At 36.6% G+C, this 18,668-nt stretch overlaps 1 protein-coding gene across 18 annotated transcripts in view; it reads left to right on the top strand.

Moving 5' to 3' along the window:
* DLG2 (discs large MAGUK scaffold protein 2) overlaps positions 1-18,668 on the top strand; it is a 2,183,817-nt gene that overhangs the window by 998,062 nt on the left and 1,167,087 nt on the right. The gene's annotated exons all lie outside the window — the stretch shown is intronic.

Genomic DNA, 18,668 nt, shown 5'->3' on the forward strand with positions numbered 1-18,668 from the left:
CACTGTTGCCTTTGGCATTGCTTTGCTCTGAATCTGAACTTCCTTAGACAAGAGCAAATGAAGTCATCCTTCTCCCTCTCGTTTCTCCCTTAGATCCCAAGCAGCTGCAGTTTTGGGTTGTAGCTTGTCCTGCTGTTTAACCACCTGCCTTTTCAGAGGTCCATGACAACTCAATTCAGTTCTTTTAGGTATTTATCAAGCTGCTTCTTTTGGTTAGAACCTATGGGAGATGCTGAAAATTCATCTTAGTCAAAGTCATGGCCACTGCTTTCAAGTTGTTCATTGTCTAGCAGCAGAGCTAGGTAATTAAACATTCAGTTCAATAAGAACAATGCTATGGTAGAGATACAAATCATGTGGTGGGTTCACAGAAAAGAGTGATTACTTAACCTGGGGTTGTTGGAAAACTTTTCATAATCTTTGTTGTATTCTTTGTAAGGGAAACTCCTTGTAACCTTCTCGAGGTGGTCTTCTCTGAGTCTCCTTGTAGCCTGTCCTCTGGCCTTAAAAGCCTACTGGAGCTCACTCCCTTTGGACACTTACCACACTTCACATAATGGTCTGTTAACCTGTCCATTAAGGTGAGCATCCCAGCTGGGCACAGTGGCTCACGTGTAATCACACCACTTTGGGAGGTCAAGGCAGGCTGATCACCTGAGGCCAGGAGTTCGAGGCCAGGAGTTCAAGGCCAGCCTGGCCAACACGGCAAAATCCCGTCTATTTATAGGCAAAATGAATTCCTGAAGGCTTAAAAGATATATTTGAAACTTTAATTTTAACACATATACATGTGCATATACATACTTCTGTGATTATATATTTGTTTCACTCGTAGTCTATATGAAAAAGTAACTTAATCTGCATTTACCAGTTTAACAAAGGGTAGAAAGGGAAATTATACATGCATCCTAATGTAGTCATTCAGCAACACCAACATAGTTTGTCCCAGACAATGTCTCAAACCATGGTAAACTACCAATTTCTACATTTTGTCTCTGACTTTTCACTGTTCCTCATTTACCCTTTAATTAAGGAATAAACTATTCATTGTTAAATGTTATGGTACACATTTTTGTGTGAAGAATGTATGAAGAAGAATCTGGTAATATGGTGTTGTGGCTAAAAGCATCGATGTTACAGGCAGACTTCAAATCCTGACCATACCACTTTCTTAGCATGTGATCTTGGTGGGAGGAGGTTACTTAACTTCCCTAAGCTTTACTTTACTCATCTGTAAAATGAGGAAGATACAGGGTGCTTGAGGGAATTAAGTAAAATAAATGTGTGTGAAGGCTTAGTATGGTGCCTAGAAATATAGGTGCTTTGTTTTTCATATTTGTTTCTATCTTCATAGTTAAGGTCCTATACAAAATAATGAGAGAAATGCATAGCTTAATGGAAAGAAAATAAATATATTTGTATATGTATGATATAAAAGTATATATAATATACAAGTATTATATAATAATTAGACTTGTATATTTATAGTTCAAATAAAATATTTAACTAACATGTAGGTATTAGGTATTTATTACAAGGAGGATGCTCAAAGCTCTAAATGTTTTAGCTTTCCATGCATGCCTGTATATTTTTTACATTCCTTTTAAAGCATCTCCTGGGCAAGAAATTAAGACCACAGTGGGTGTTGGGCTTTTAGGTTAAAAGCCCAGAGTGGTAATGGGCATCAGTGTTGGCCCCAAAGGAGGGTGGGTAAGGAGTATAAGAGGGCTGTCCATCGAGCCTTTATTGGAAAGGCAGTATTGGACTTCCTGCCAACAGCTGCCCGGTGGTCCTGGTCATATGGGCACATCCACGCTGAGGGTTTTGAGGGCAAATAGGCTGATCTGTCTGAAATTCCTGCTGCCTGGGAAGAGTGAAAGGAAAGTTTGTTGTTATTGTTTTGCTTTTCTCTGAAGAACTTCTTAGGAAAACTAAATCTTTGTTTTCTTCAAAGGTTCACTTGCTTGTGCTTTGCAGAGGTCCCTGTTGGCATCCTCCCCTCCAGCAGGTTGAATTATTGTGCCTTACTGATGACCTTCTGGATTGCCCCTGTAATCTTCATCTATTGCCTCTCCATTTCCTTGTTGGCTTTGAGGTTGTCCAGTATTTCCCCAGTTTGTGTTCTGGTGCTACTTGGTTAAAAGGTTTGTTTAAGCAGATTGAGAGGAAAGTGGGAGCTGCTGAAGCTCTTAATGCTTGTGGGACACAGCCTCCTTCAAGTTTGTTATCATGGTTGGCAGCTCATTCTGCAAAACCCCAAAAGCAGACAGAGAAGGAGAGTGACATTAATTCATTCATTTAGTAAGAAGGGTAACTTTGGATATTAAAATTTAACAGAGTATAATTGAGCAAAGAGCAATTCACAAATCGGGCAGTCTGTTGAACCAGAATAAGTTTAGGGAGACTCTGGGCAGCTGTATGGTCAGAGAAGATTTATGGACAGAAAAAGGAAAATGACCTACAGAAAATGAAAATAAGGCGCAGAAACAGCTGGATTGTTTACGTCTTGGCATTTGCCTTATTTGAACACAGTTTGAACAGTTGTCTGCCTATGACTGGCTGAAACTGTTTGGTAAAATAGTAAGTTGTAGTCTGTTTACACATCCAGTTAAGTTACAATTCCTGAAGAAATTTTTAGCACAAACTTCGATAAGTAGATAGGTTTAGGCTAAACTTAATTTAACAATTTGTTATGTATTTTTGAAGATATTTTGTGTATCAAGCTCTACCAGCTCCGAATGTCAAAATGAATGAGACTTTTGAACTAAAAAGGGGATCAAAGATCATGTAAGAGGAAGAGACTGAGAGCCAGGGAGATGAAGGGGCTGATTCAGGGCAATGCAGATGGCTACAAACAAAGTTAGATCTCACATCCAGGTTTTTCAACCCAAATTGCCTGACATACTGTTCATGTATGTTTTAATGCCTAAACTGCAGATGCCTTAAGTGCCAATAGAGCAGCTGTACAGAGCATTACTGGTATGTATGTATGTATTTTTTTTCTTTAAAGAATATAGCTAAATGTGCCAATAACCCTTATTTCCCCGTTATCCTGCTTCAGTTATTGAGGTGAGGCAGCAAGCTGCCCATGATTACTTGCTTTTTATTATTTACAAATTTTTTTTTCTCGTTAGAGCTGCCTTTGTTATTTTACTCAGTCTCAATTTTACTGAGAACCCAGCAATGACAGCAGGCCATTGTGTGTGATCTGTTCAGCCCCTGCATCATAAGGATGGCCCTGAACTTGTATGTTTCTAGTAAACAAGCCTGGTCCATAGTCAACATTCATCATCAACAACAGCAGCGTATTGAGCAACTACTGTATGACAGGCTGTGTATCAACATATAATGAAGAATGAGACACAAAGCCTACCTTCAAGGAACTTACTTTTTAACAAGTAGTCATAATACATGGTCAGAAATGCTATGATAAAGGTAAAAAATATTGTGGGAAACCAGAGGGCAGATCCCTATTGATGTCCAGGGGGAGGGGAAGAGGAGGAGATCAAGAAATGTTTCCTGGAGTAAGTGGTGTACGAGTTGATTCTTAATGAGTGAGTAGGTAGGATATATTTATGCCCCAGAAACCTGTGTTGCAGGAAGTAGGGGTGGGTAAGAAGAGGAGGCATATCCCAGAAAGAGACAACAGAACAGAAAAAAGCACAGAGAAGTCATGGTAATGGCTGGTAGTTAAGTGTGGCTAAAATGCAATGTCTAGGAAAAAAGTGAGAGTTTCAGATGTTATTGGGAAAGGTAGGAAGGAGCCAGATCAAGAAAAGCTTTGTATAATATGCTGAGGAGTCTGAACTTTATTCTAAAAATAAGAACAACCAAAGAGTTTCAAACAGTGAAGTAATTGATTGGAGAAAGTCCAGAATGATTATAAATAGCCCTGACTTTCTCTAAAGGGCTATACTGTTAATATACGCTGATCATAAACATCATTTTATTTGAATTTTTCTGGGTAGCCAGCCTTTCTTCTTTTAAACTCAGGAGCAGAGTCCTATTTGAGGCTGAGGTATTTACTCAAAAAAAGAAAAGCTATGGAATTGCTCAAAGTCATTCATAGCTACATTATGAAAAAGGTATACATTTAATGTGTCCTTTTATTTGTGAATTAGGAAAGACCTTTATTACCCAAAGACAGGAGCTTGCCTGCAGTAAAACTAAAGAATGTGGAAATTTTAGAGCGTTGCTTTTTTCTGATAGAAGAAACTTTAAAATATAATCTTATTTCCAGTAGCAACCAAAAAGTCTAAGGGCAAACCCCAAGTCGCAAAGCCTGAAGCTTCAGTTATTAAATAGTTTTAACATTTACCTTCAGGAGTGGCTTAACCGTATTAGAAGAATGGTCTGAAATTTGCTTGAATCATCGGTCTCCGCTGCTAGACGTGATTTGCTTAGTGGAAGCTGGAACTCTTTGAACTAAAACCTGACTTTAGGCTGTCACCTTACTATGGTAAATGCTCCCTTTAGCTCCATTTGTAAAATGGGATCAAATTTACATGTTCCAGTGTGCCTCTTTTTAGTCAAGAGTGTCACTCTACTCTCAAAGGGAGCATTCTTCTTTTTCTAGGTCAACTGACCTTAAAATTCAAAAAGTCAATAGAGATCTTTAGTTCTAGTAATTTTTTTTCTTAAAACATGGTAAAATAACCTGTGATTTTAAATACATTATTTTGGAGAGTTGGAGCTACCTTGGTAGAATGATCAATGAGGATTTGTCTACTTCTGCCTTGGAAAAACAAATAGCAAGACGGACAGGATTTCTGGAGTCTGCTCTTCTTTTGACAAGTGCTAAGCTTTTGATAGAATTACCTCTGAGTTCTACGTTTGAAGTCTGGCGTAAATATTTCAACACAGCAAACTTCCATTTGGCAGTTTGGTATTCAGGTCTGATAGTGGGCAAGGCCTTAGGCAAAACTATTCAGTGAAAAAATAACATATTCCTCTCACTGGTTCAGGCAAGGCCTGGGGTGGGGCAGCGAGGAAAAGCGAGTGAAATGACATTTATTGAATACATATTATGTTAGGGACTTCTCATCCTTTTATTTAGTTCTCATAATAATCCCAGGAAGCATGAGTTGGTATAAGAATTTTACCAAAGAAAAAAAAACAATGCCAGAGAAGCTAAACAACTTCTCCAAAGTTATACAGCTAAGAAGTGTTAGAACCTCTACCTTTGTGCCAGGTCTGTCTCCTAAGTCCGTAATTGTTTTCTACTATTTCATGTTACCTGAAATAGCACCCACTGATATCCATGTTCCTTGCCACCCATTTTAAAGCTTTCTTTTAGGGCGGGCGCGGTGGCTCAAGCCTGTAATCCCAGCACTTTGGGAGGCCGAGGCGGGTGGATCACGAGGTCAAGAGATAGAGACCATCCTGGTCAATATGGTGAAACCCCATCTCTACTAAAAATACAAAAAATTAGCTGGGCATGGTGGCGCATGCCTGTAGTCCCAGCTACTCAGGAGGCTGAGGCAGGAGAATTGCCTGAACCCGGGAGGCGGAGGTTGCGGTGAGCCGAGATCGCGCCATTGCACTCCAGCCTGGGTAACAAGAGTGAAACTCCGTCTCAAAAAAAACAAAACAAAACAAAAAAAAACTTTCTTTTCAGTGAAGGTATTTATTTTGTTTTATTATTATTGTTGTCTTTTTAGGTGTATGTGTTGGGCAGGGGAGGGTGGTAGTGAAGTATGTGCTATGGTAATATCGACTCAATGCTGAGATTCTGTGACACTTTGAACTTCCAAGTTTCCCTGCTTTACAACACTGCCATCTCATTTGATCACTACAACATCTCTGTAAGGACACTTTATTGTTGTGACAATTTGACAGAAAACAGAGGATTAGTAACGTTGTATTGCTATGTGTCTCTTAAGGTGAATTTTTGTCTAAATCTCAAATCATTTTCTCTATAACACACTGTTTATTTTTCCCAAAATAATGTGATAGGGCCAGAAGATTTTATTATCCTACACCAGTCTTCGTAATTATCTTTTGTGTCTGTTCACTTATTCATTCATTCATTAGATAAACATTTCGTAATGGATTGAATTTTTCATGGGCTAATTACTGGTCTACGCCTGAGAGAAATAAAATTAGAAAAGATAGAGTCTCTGCTCCATAAGGAACACACTTAATCTAGTGAATTATTTGCAATGTACTCCCTGCCATTACTTTTGGTAGGCTTGTTTACCATTAAAATACCGATTTTTCTACACTGATACTCCATGGGGATGGCTCACAGTCAAAACAAAATATGTTTTTGTATGAGAAATGCATTAAAGAATCACCCAGACCGGGTTCACAGAATTGGCATCATATTTCCTGAAACAAACAGACAAACCAAACAAATGCTAAGGTGATACTTCTGACTGGCTGTTATGCTATGTCAGGAAAAATAGGAAAAGTGAGTGTAGGCTGGTGAACAGTGAGGCTGACTGCTAGAGTTCTAGAACTTTCTTCACTCCCTCCTTCTTTACAAGGAATTGCTGGAATGTGGAGAGTTATGCCATCAGAATAATATTGAGGTGAATTTTTAATGAAACAAAATTGTTATATTACCCAGATAGAAAAAGCAGATTAGAAACTATGTACAGTATCATTCTTAAGACAATAAATATATGTGTCAGTGCACATTAAAAAGACTGACATACTATCAGTGCCTCTATTTAATAGATAAGATCATGCATTTATTTTTTAATTTTTTTATTGTTAAGTTCCTACAGTCAAGAGTAATAGCTTTTGTCACATAACAGATGACATTTAAATTCTTATGATGTTTAAAAATGTTAAGAAAATGAAGGCCTTGCAGTTAAAAGCACAGCAGATTCTGAAGCAAAAGAGAGTTGGGTTGAAAATTCGATCAAAGGAGGAAACAGTCATAGTAGCAAAAAGAGCTACCCCAAACCTAACCTCAGGATCAAAAGAGTGGGGCAGAAACGTTCCAAATGGTCTCTGTAAGATTCTGTTGCCCCTTCTGGGTTATTTATTCAGACACAGGCTCCTGCAGTCTTTCCTCCACCCTAGAGGCTATTAGGAAACCAGCAGGTCTTCTGAGGCTGAATGGATGATGCATCCAATACCACACGGCATGGTAGAAGAAGGGTGTTGGGTGGTGTTAAGAATTTCTTGGTGGCTCAGTAAGGGAAAGATTGGAAGAATATCATTCATTACTTAAGCTTGAAATCCTTCTTAGGTAGGTCAAGCCAAGGGGCAGGTAAAGCAAACATGATACATCTGGAATGTGTCTCTATTGTACCCCAGTGGCTCTAAGAGTCAACAACTGCCTGGAGAGAGGCTTTGTCCTCACAGGAACTGAATATTTTAGAGGCATTTTGTATTTATTTTAAGATTCTATCTCTTATAAAGTTATGAAAAAAAGGTATGAGGAAATTACTCTCCATATTTCCCTTTCTCTTTTTCTTCTTTCCTCCCTTTTCTCCTCTACTTTTCCTTTTCTCCCCCTTAACAGCTGTCTCTGTAACTTTCTCTCCCTCTCTCCGTTTGCCTGCCTTTTCCTTCTTCCCTTTCTCAGTCATATCCCCTTGCCTGAGCTTTTGCATATGTATGTGAGCGCCTAATTTGTCAAGTTCTGGTAGGTATTGGGGACACAAATGAAAAAGATGGGCCCAGTATCTCTCCTGAAAAAGTAGAGAATGACAATGACAGAGGGATTGTTAGAATACTTCTTAGAATGTTATAACCTAAGGAAGAACTTCAAATTTTCGAAGTTTTCACATGAAGAGCAGAAACTTTTCCTAGGCACTTCTGCCAGCGTGACCAAATTAACTCTGCAGTTGAATCTCTCAGTTGGCTTCTAGGAGCTGTCAGTTTTAAGAGCTTGAAGATGCTTCTAGTCTCCAGTGACAGCTCCCCAGCCTCTCCACAGCTACTCTCTAAAGCAGGTTGGGTTTTATAATTACATGTGAATAAAAACAACAACTAAAAAGGAAGAAAGGGGAGTATTTTTTCAGTTTCAAATAATTTTTATTGATCTTATATTTCCTTTTGCCTTTGAACCCTGAACAGACACTTCTTGTTTTCTTTATCGTTCTTACAAAAAAGTGTGTGCAGGAAGGGGTTGCAGAATTTGCTTATAACGGCCAAAATCCCAAGTAAATCAGCTATTACATTTCAGAGATTAGGAGACTGAGACAAAGACAGAGCAAAGGTGGCACTATAATTAACGGGCAGTTGCAGGACAGGAAGGATTCATGCCGTGCAATATGTAATTTGGAAACCAAATGTTCTTGTCAGGGAAACCTGGCCTTCTGTGGAAAGCTGTGGGGGCTGCTTTGGACAAATGAACTGACAAAACCTGCTTAGTGTGCTGGGGAACACTGGTCATCTTTTCTCTTTTTCATCTTGGTCACAGCCAGACTATTCATTATTTCACTCAATTATGCATTTAACGGTTATTGATCACCAACTATTCATCGAATACTTTGCTAAGCATAGAAACACAAAGATGAATAATTTAAAAATCCTTGCCCTCAGGTTGGTTTCTGTTTTATAAAGAAGATAAACATAAAACTGACATCTTTCTCTCCAATCCACCAAGTGACTTCTGAGACAGGAACTCACATAGATTGTTATTAAAGTAGAGAGGCTCTTCAAATTTCATCCAAGTTTTAAAAACAGCTTCTGAGAAAGACTTGTATATCTGGGTAGAAGTCATTTCTAAGCAAAAGATGTAGCATGTGCAAAGATGTGAAGATGAGCAAAAATGCATCAAATTCAGGAAAATTTATACAGTTCTTATAATAAAATTACATAATAGAGGCAAGTTTGGTATATGAAGAACAAGAAATATTCTAGGATAATTTGGAATATAGCTAAGTTATTAACTTTCTTACGAAAAGAATTTTGAATCAACAATTTGTTTAAGGGTCAGTTTGATGAAGGAGCATACAATCAGCTTACAAAAATATCTAAATCTCTCAAGGGCAGACGTTGTAAATCTTTTTATTCTTTATTTTTACATTGCCAGCATGTAGTATAGTGCTTGACATATAGTAGGTGCTCAATAAATGTAGAACTTGGAATAACCAGAGAATAATTCCTTGGCGATGTTGAATAACTGATTTTAAAGGAGAAGGATAGAGGGAAAGAAGGAATATTGGGCTCCTGATCTATGTCCGGTGCTGTGTTCAGAGTTTTACAGGTGTTATTCTATGTTTAATATTCACAATAACCTCCTGCGGGGTATATATATCTCATCATTTTTCAGAAGGGACATTTGAACTTTTGAGAGGTCTAGTAATTTACCATTGTCACTGGTATAGTTTGAATATATGTCCCTGCCAAAACTTATGTCGACTTGTAATCCCCAGTGTTGGAGGTGGGGCCTGTGGGAGGTGTTTGGGTTATGGTGATGTATTCTGCATGGCTTGGTGCTGCCCTTGCGACAGTGAGTGAGTTCTCACGAGATCTGGTTGTTTAAGTATGTGGCACCTCCTCCCACCTCTTTCTCTTGCTACTGTTTTCACCATGTGAAATGCCTGCTCCTGTTTCACCTTCTGCCATGAGTAAAAGCTCCCTGAGGCCTCCCTAGAAGCTGAGCAGATGCTGGCTTTTGCAGCCTAAAGAACTTTGAGTCAATTAAACTTCTTCTCTTTATAAATTATCCAGCCTTAGGTATTTACAGCAGTGCAAGAATGGCCTAATAGAGTTATACAGCTAACATCTGACAAGAGGCAAGATTCAAACTCAGGTCTGTCTTTCTCCACAGCCTACGTTTCGACTTTTGGGTACAAATCTTTGCTGAAATTTCTGCTGCAGTACTCTAGGGGAGAATGCTACAAAATTTATTCATTTACAGTAATAGAATAATATGAGATTATACAATCAGGTACTAATTTAATTTTTGTATTGATTTTATAAATTCTGTAAGAGTTCAGAAATATGACTGGATATTAGGGATTTTTCTGTATTTTGTGGGTTCAAGAAGGCTTACATTCAACTTACTACTGGCAAATGATACAGGATACAAAATATATAAACAACAACTGAAACTGTTGAATAAATGATTGTGCATACCCTTGTGTTTAAAGTGAATTTGACTGTGTTTAAATTTGAATTTAAAGTGAATCTGACATTGCCATTGCTAGGTTGCTAATATGCTGCGTTAATATATTTTAAATCTGTAATTGGGCTGGGCATGGTGGCTTATGCCTGTAATCCCAGCTCTTTGGGAGGCTGAGGCAGGCGGATGGGCTGAGGTCAGGTGTTCAAGACCGGCCTGGCAGACATGGCAAAATCCTGTCTCTATTAAAAACATGAAAATTAGCTGGGTGTGGTGGCTAATTTTCTGTATTCTGTAATCCCAGCTACTAGGGAGGCTGAAGCAGGACAATCACTTGAACCCGGGAGGGGAGGTTGCAGTGAGCTGAGATTGTGCCAGTGCCCTCCAGCCTGGGCTATGGAGTGAGACATCATCTCAAAAATAAAGTAGAATAAAATAAAATCATAAAATAATGTGTAATTGATGACTCACTTGGCCTCCAAAAAGAGCATATAAATATAACAAGTGTGGAGGAGAAATGCTTCTAGAACACTGCTTAGAAAACCTTGGGTCAAAGTTGGGTCTTGCTGCTCCTGTACATATTCCTCTTGCACAGCTCCTCCCTGCTAGTGCTGAGCGGACTTTGTGTTTCCCCACCTTCAGCCTTGTGGCTGGTTTTATAAGCAGTGCCTTTTTCATTTTAATTAATAAGGACTGAATCTTTTCTTTCGTTTTTCCCTCTTAGTTTCAGGCCAAACTATGTTTTAGCCTCAAATATCAGGAAGCTCTGCCACCTTCAGACCTCTGAGTCATGGGCAATGACTGGCTCCACCAGCCTTCTTCCCTAAGTCCCACATGCTTCCCAATGTGCACATTTGCTGGATGAATCAATGATGTGGAGGAGGATTCCAGATACATAGACCTTCCCAGCTGTCTGTGCAAGCTACCCATGGTTTCCCTCCTGCCCCAGCTTTCAAGAATCAGAAGTGTTGTGTCTTGAAGTAAAGAGGAATCATGCCCAGGACTTTGTTGCCAGGGGTACCAGAGATAAGGGCTCCTCACAGAAAATGATCTGCCTCCTACACCACACAATGTAAATTTAGAAACCACTGATATGTTATACATATGTTCTTTTAACATCTCCTAGTACTATTGAAAGAGAACCATATTATTTAATGCACAGGCAACATACCTGCCTTATATTGTCATAATAATAAAAGATAATGGATCTAAATCATCTGAATTAGACTCAAAATAGTGGGCCCTCAATTGATAATAGCAGTTACTATTGTAATCATTATGATAAAAATGATAAACACAATGGTGATGAAGACAAAAATACATTCTATACTTGGTACCTAATTGTTTATCCCTGAACTAGAGATCCCACTAAATTTCACATTTAAAATTGAAGAGAAAATATTGATATGATTAGAAGACTGTACCTATGGTTACTCTCTTATAATCTGAATGACTAGCCTTTATAGATTACCTGATTTTCTTTCACATTTTAAACTCTAGTTTGACCCACCATGAGAAAGGCACAAGATTGAGGAATCAAAAAACTAGTCAAAATTTTGGATAACCTCAGACTTCAAATTTTTAACATATTGATATTTTTAGGAAAGTGTCTGCCACTTGGGTCTTGAATGAGAGTAATGTAGGCCAACTGTGTTTCCACTTGAAGTTTCAATATTTTTATCGTTTTCCTCCAATAGTAATGAGGTCTGGCTTTTAGTTAGGAAATCTATTTCATGGATCATAAGATTGTATTCTCAGAGTACCTGGAAGTTATAAGCAGATGCTCCCAGAAAACAACCCAGATTTGATCTGATTCCTAGGTAATACACATAGAGTAACCTTCAGTAGAGAAATAACATATTTATCTTGTTCTTGATGGGAACTAGTCGTAAGTAATGCGGAAGCAGCTTATTCAGGAAAAATGGAGCAGCCATTTGGTAATGCAGCTCAATTACAGTTTCCAGTTTCTAATGTAGTTGCAGTAATAAACAGTCTGTGGTAAACAGTTATCTGTGATGAATAGTGTCCTAGGAACATTTACTGTCTTCAGGGGAAGTAATGTGAAATTTCAGATGTTTCATCCTTCAAATTTTTAAAAACCTTTGACTTGAATAAAAGGTCGAATCTCTTCTGAGAGATAGCTGTACTATTTGATGATTTTACCATGCTAGTCTTAAGATGAGGAAGTGGTGTGGGTTAAAGGGGAGTGCATGTACTATCTGACCTGTGATAGTCACTGAAAATCCTGATGACCAATAAAAGGGGGAATATCATGGGGAAGAGCTTGATAAGAAATTCTTTAGTCCTTAGTTTCTGTCTCCATTAAATGGGAATGATAGTAAAGATCTTGGAGAATTGTTGTGAAGGTTAATAAAAATGTGTTTGATAGACCTCATACAGGACCTGAGCAATAAATGCTCAATATATGGGAAGTCTTGGTAGGAGTTATAACTACAGTAGTCATTCTGACTATTGTTCTAATAGTGATAATAATAAAAATAATAGAAATAATCATGATAGCAATCAATTGTTAGATGTTTACAAGGTTTTAGTTAGTGTGTTAAAGATTTATATGTGTCAGTTTCATTATTGAAATAACTTCTTGAGGAAAAGTATTGCTATCATCCCGTTTTAGAACTACTTGTAAATATAGTGGTAGTGTTAGTGACGGTGGCAGTAGTAACATTAGGAGTATTATGACAGCACTAATGCCTCAGATCCTGTGTAGACATGAGGCATGGTATTAAAAAACAGGAAAATACACTGCTGAACTTTCCCGACTTCTTTGAAAAAATAAAAACAAGATCAAACAGGAACCTAGACATCATCTCCTGATTTCTTTCCTCCATCTTTGACTCAAGTAAAAGAACGGAACACACGGGTGTCTGACCGTATCCTACATTATTCAAAGATTATCTGCTATTGTTCATTATTCTAGTAACCATCTCAACAAATAATCCCTGAGAATATATTATGTGTGAGCACTTAGGCATTGAGGATACAAAAATGAATGTAGTGCAATCATTGGGCTACTTTAGGGCCTAGCAGAGAAGAATAACAGGATAATAAATTACAATACTGAGGTAATTGTACAACACATGGGAGAAAAAAATATGCTCTTTATGACAGGAAGGCCATATGTATACTATGGTGGTTAGGAAGAAACCAGTGTCTATTTTAGACTGGAATCATTTGAATTAGGTGCATCGATATTGCATATGTTTCTTAAATACTATGTGTATGCATTGTATTAAAAACAAGTAATTGTGATAGTGACTATTAAAATGTTTATAGTTAATATTTCTCAAGAATTCAATTGCAGAAGAATGATGTATTGAATTTAGACCATGAAATCTGGAGTAAGAAGATCCATGATTAATGCTAAGTCACTGAACCGCTCTAATCATTCCCTCATCTGTAAAACTGTGATAATAATATTCTTCCTTATCTCTGCCGTACTTTTACTGATATGTGATGCATAAGCTGTAAAACATTATACAAGCTAGAAAGTGCTGTATAAGCACTGATTATTATTATACATAACTGGAAAGATCTGGGAAGTTTTCATGGAAAGAATTTTCCTTGAGTTGAGTTTAATGAGTAGAATGTTGATAGGGAGAAAGCAAGTTTGTGTCCGGGAGATCAGAAAGCCTCCCAGCTCCCTCTTGAAAAAGCATGGGGTCATTACCTTGATTATCCTCCTCATGGTGGAGGGAATGGTAAAAGTAAATACATGCAGGCAGGAAAACTCAGGACTAAGGTATTAATACTTGAGATATATCCAGTCATCAGTAGGGAGTCATTCAATGATAAGCAGAAGAGCAGCATAGTCAAAAGGGTGGTGTTTTGGGTAATACTCTGCATACAATTGATAGGATGCACTGGAAAGCAGAGACACTGAATACAAAGTTAAGAGGCTCGAGTTAATGAGGGCCTGCACTAGCTTAGAGGCTATGGAACTAAACAGGAAGAAGTGCATATACTATAAGAGATATTACAATGATAAAGTTTCCAGAGGTTTGTTTAAGCTTCGCTGATACCACCATAGCCAGCATAGATTTGAAAGACCTTTGAGGAACTATCACAGTGGCTGACAGATATCCTCCATCTCTGGCAAAACAGAACTAGAATATACATGTTTAGATCTTGATCTACTATGTTGATCCTTCAATTAATTCTAAGCTATAGCCATAGTAATTCTTTCCTCAGTCTTTGACCATGTCTAATGTTTTCTTTATGCCATTTCCTCTGCCTGGAGTATTAGTTCCAACCCATATAGAATGCTCTCATCCTTCAATCACAAGCTAAGTAGTCACCTTTGCTATGAAGTATCCCTTACTGATGCTCTCGCCTCCATTTTCCCGAAACACCTTAACATGTGTTGCTAGTCCCATTGATTCTCAAAATCAGTGTGTGTAAAAGTTGATACTATTCAGTAAGCAGGACTGATGTATGAAGTTTTCAGTCCACTGTGGGATCAGATTCTTACGAAGGAATCTGACTTTTGGATTTCATATCCAAGAATGTTTGTGGTCAGTCTGATTCTGCTTGTAATACCCAATATCAGTAAATCTGCGCTGCTGTCAGAGCATGTTGTATAGCATTCTGTATAGTCAGATACTCCTATGGAGAAAGACTATTTCTGGTGGCAAACTGAAAATATACCAGCTTATCTATCAAAGTGGGTAGAGAAAAAATTTATTCAGGATAAAGGTATTTCCAAAATATAAATGTTTTTCTCTGACACAAAGGAAGACACTCTCTATGTCCTTAATCATGCTAGGTTTTCCAAAGATTGCTTTTGTAGCAAAATCCCTAAATACAAAGCAGCCCCTTCTCTGTGGACGAACTATTAAGTCATAAATTATATCAAACAATGCCCCCTTTGATGTGTGTGTTGGAGAGTGGAGTCCATACAGTTTCACTTACTTATTGACCCTTAAAGAGTCCAATAACAGCTTCAAAATGTTGTCTTATTAATGTACAGTTTCAACAGGCAACTTCCTATTTATAGGTTACCTGTGCTTTCTGCCGCATAGGTAGAATTATTTTTCAGCCTGACACGCTAACAATTTTCAGCTTGGCAGTGTTCTGAGCAAATAAACCTCTACCTCCAGTGCTCCCCCAAGGATCTTATAGCCACACACTCTCACACTTGCGCTATTCCTATAACACAGTTACTACTGCTAGTCATCAGCTTAAAATCCCCAGCAGCCCACTTGGATGCTTTGCCCAGGTAATTGCAAATGCCCATTAGAAGGAACTGACCAACCAATTAGTGAGTCAGCCAGCAGCCCCTGCTTTTAGTTCTCTTCCAAATAACTTGTGTATTTATTTCTCTCCAAAATCTTCTTGATGACCTCTTAGCAAGTTTCTCTATGTGCCTAAATTAATTCTGACTCCCCATAACTATTTGATTCAATTAGTGAGTGAAAAAATGAGGCATACATGGGAGGCTCGTTTACTTTTCAGACCAAAACATGAATATATAATACAGTGATTCTGCTTATTGGGGAAATCCATCCATTCCTTCTCCATACTCACGTTACTGCTTATCTTTTTAGAAACACCATAATCTTCACCATGACAATAATTTCCTAATTAACCCCCAGCTTCCAGACTTCCTCTACTCCAGTTCATTCTTCTCACAGTAGCCAGAGTAATTTTTCTACGTTGAATTTTTTCTATAAAGAAACTTCCACGGTTTTTACTCTGTCATATTTAATCACTAAAAATATATGTGTGGAGAAGATATAGTATAATAATAAAACACCATGAGGCCCTCCTCCAAGTTAAGAATTAGAATAATGCTAATACCTTTGAGAGTACCTTTTACCATTCCCTAATTCTATTTCTGTGCTTTCATCTTCTGAAATTTGCTTTTCTCATTTATTAATGTTTTTAAAAGTCATCCCATTGTTGAATATAGTAGTATATTGTTCATTTCTATACTATGCAATATTTCTGGGATAATGTTTATTCATTTATCCATGTTCTTGCTAATGGATATTTTGATTCTGTCCAATTTTTTGCTACTGCAAACAATGCAACAACATTTATTTTTGCACATATTTATTGGTATCAGTACACAAGAGTTTTCTTAGGATTGAAATTGCTAGGTCATATGGTTTTCATCTATTCAACTTGACAAGATAACGTCAAATTTTTTTCTTAAGTAGTGATGTCAATTCATCTGCCACTAGAAGTGTTTAGGAGTTTGCATTGCTCACATCATCAACACAAAATTTTATCAGACTTACGAAGTACAAAAATATGATTGAGTTTTTTCTTTATATTTTCTGAATGAAGAATACTTTTGAGATTTTAAAAATATCTTAATTCAGCATTCACATGTCTGCTTCTACAAAATAATGATTTATTGCTGTGTGCTTACATCTATATTGTATTATCTTTTTCTTATTGATTTTTAAGAGTTCTTTATATCTTCTGCATACTATCGACTATTGATCATAGGTGCTGCAGATATCTTCTCCCACTTTGTAGATTAAGTTATTCATTTTAATATAGTCAAAATTATCAATTCTTTCTTTATAGTTGACATGTTTTCTTTCTTATTTATGCAATATTTTCCTATCCCAAGATCATAAACATATGAAACTGTAATATTTCTGTATTTAAATATTTAATCAGTCTGGTGTTGATTCTTTTGTATTCTTATTTTCCAAATAACTATTTCTTATAGCAATATGTATTAAATAACACTTCTTTTTCCTTCCCCTACTTATCTGGAATGCTCACTTTGTCCTATATCATGTTTCTATACTATGTAAGCCTGTTTCTATGTTCTCTATTCTCTTTGATGGTGATCTTGTTTATCTCTGTGCCAAATTAACACTATATTGATAAAAATTCTTTATAACAAATTATTATTATATTAAGTAACAATTTAAATTATTATTAAAATGGGTCTGCTAGATTAAAATTCTTCCACTTTCTTTTTCTTCAGGAGTGTCTTTGGCTAGGTTCTACTCTTTCACGTGCATCTTAGATAAACTTGGAAACTCTCACAAAAATTCTTGATGGGGTTATTATTGGAATTTCTTTGAACCTATAAGTTAATTTGGGAATATGGATTTCTTATAATATTGAATTTTCCTATTTATAAATATAGACCATTTTTGCATTTATTTAGATCTTTAATGTCTTCAAATAATAAAGTTGTATAATTTCTGCCTTAAGTATTTTACATTTTAAAAAATCATTAATTTTGAAAAACTATGGAGAAATTTTTTTATCAGGTATCTTCATTTTTGTTGTTGTTATTGTTGATAATGAATAACATCTTTTTACTCTGAATAAATATTGAGAGGATCATGATTTTTCTTCCCTGTTCTATTAATGTGATTACATTGATTGAGGTGTGCTAGTTGAAGCAGCTTTGTATCCCTAGTGTTAAGTCATTTTCTCTTTTTTCCTTTTGTTCTTACTATTATTTTTTTTTTTATTTTATTGTTCTGTTACTATTATTAACTCTACTTTTGGGGGTTTAACCTCTTTTAAAATAAATGTTTAAGATGGATGTAACATTGACTTTTGTCATTTCTATTAACAGTTTAAATTACATTTATACACTTATTTCAATATATTTTAGGTGATTTGGTATTGCATAATATACGATATGCAGTATTTTAAATTAACATTCCAAGTCAGCTATTTACAATGATTTGTTTGACCCAAATTTTTTAAATGTCCCAAATAATACGTTTTGTTTTATTAATTTCTAATTTAATAACATAATGTCTAGAAAACGTTATGTGGTAACAATTCTGTGAAATTTATTTTAATCTAGAATGTGGTGAACATTTTGTCAATATTCTTTGTTTGCCTAAGAAAAATATGTGTTCCGTAGTTGTTGGATGCATGTTTCTAACTATATTCATTAGGTAAATTCGCCAGTTTATTTAAGTTTTTCAAATCTTCTATATCTTTACTAAATTTTTACATACCTCATCTATCAATGAGTCAAAGAGATCTGTTTACAGTCTTCTTTTTGGATAGTGGATTTGTTGATATTTGCTAATATTTTCTGTATTATTTATTTAAACATTACACATGACTTTTAAGTTAGGTGTCTGATAATATTAATATATGAAGTCCTTGTAAGTCTAAATCTGTTGTTGTTTCTACACTTTCTCACTCATAGTAGTCTGTTTCATCCTGTCTCCTTAACGGCAATCTCGTATTTTTGCTGGACTTAAATAATGGGAATTTTCAGGGTCAACATGGAGAGGTTTTCTTCCAGAGCAGATTAGAGTTTGTTTTTTATTGGAACCAAAAGACTCTTCTAAATTGGAACCACTTTGGCCCCTTTTGAGAGTCTTGCTTAATTTTAGATTTTCATATTTTCTGATCTCATACCTGAAAAAACTATTTTTCCTCAGGGCGTGCTAGCTTTCATTTTCCTACAGCCCACTTCCCTGGTTTTAGCTGATAGGATTTGTGTGTCATTTGGTTTGGTCTTGCTGATTTTTCTCACATTCTTACATGGCTAAGATTCATTAAAAGCGTGATGGTTAGAATTTATTAGAAACATTGCTGTATTATAGCAGGAGGGCTCACCAGAGTGAGGGCCTCATGTGCTCTAATGATGGAAGTGGGAGCTTTTTGATATAGATTT

This window comes from Sapajus apella, unplaced genomic scaffold (assembly GCF_009761245.1).
Source record: "Sapajus apella isolate SASKATOON/1434 unplaced genomic scaffold, GSC_monkey_1.0 scaffold34, whole genome shotgun sequence".
NCBI lineage: Eukaryota > Metazoa > Chordata > Mammalia > Primates > Cebidae > Sapajus > Sapajus apella.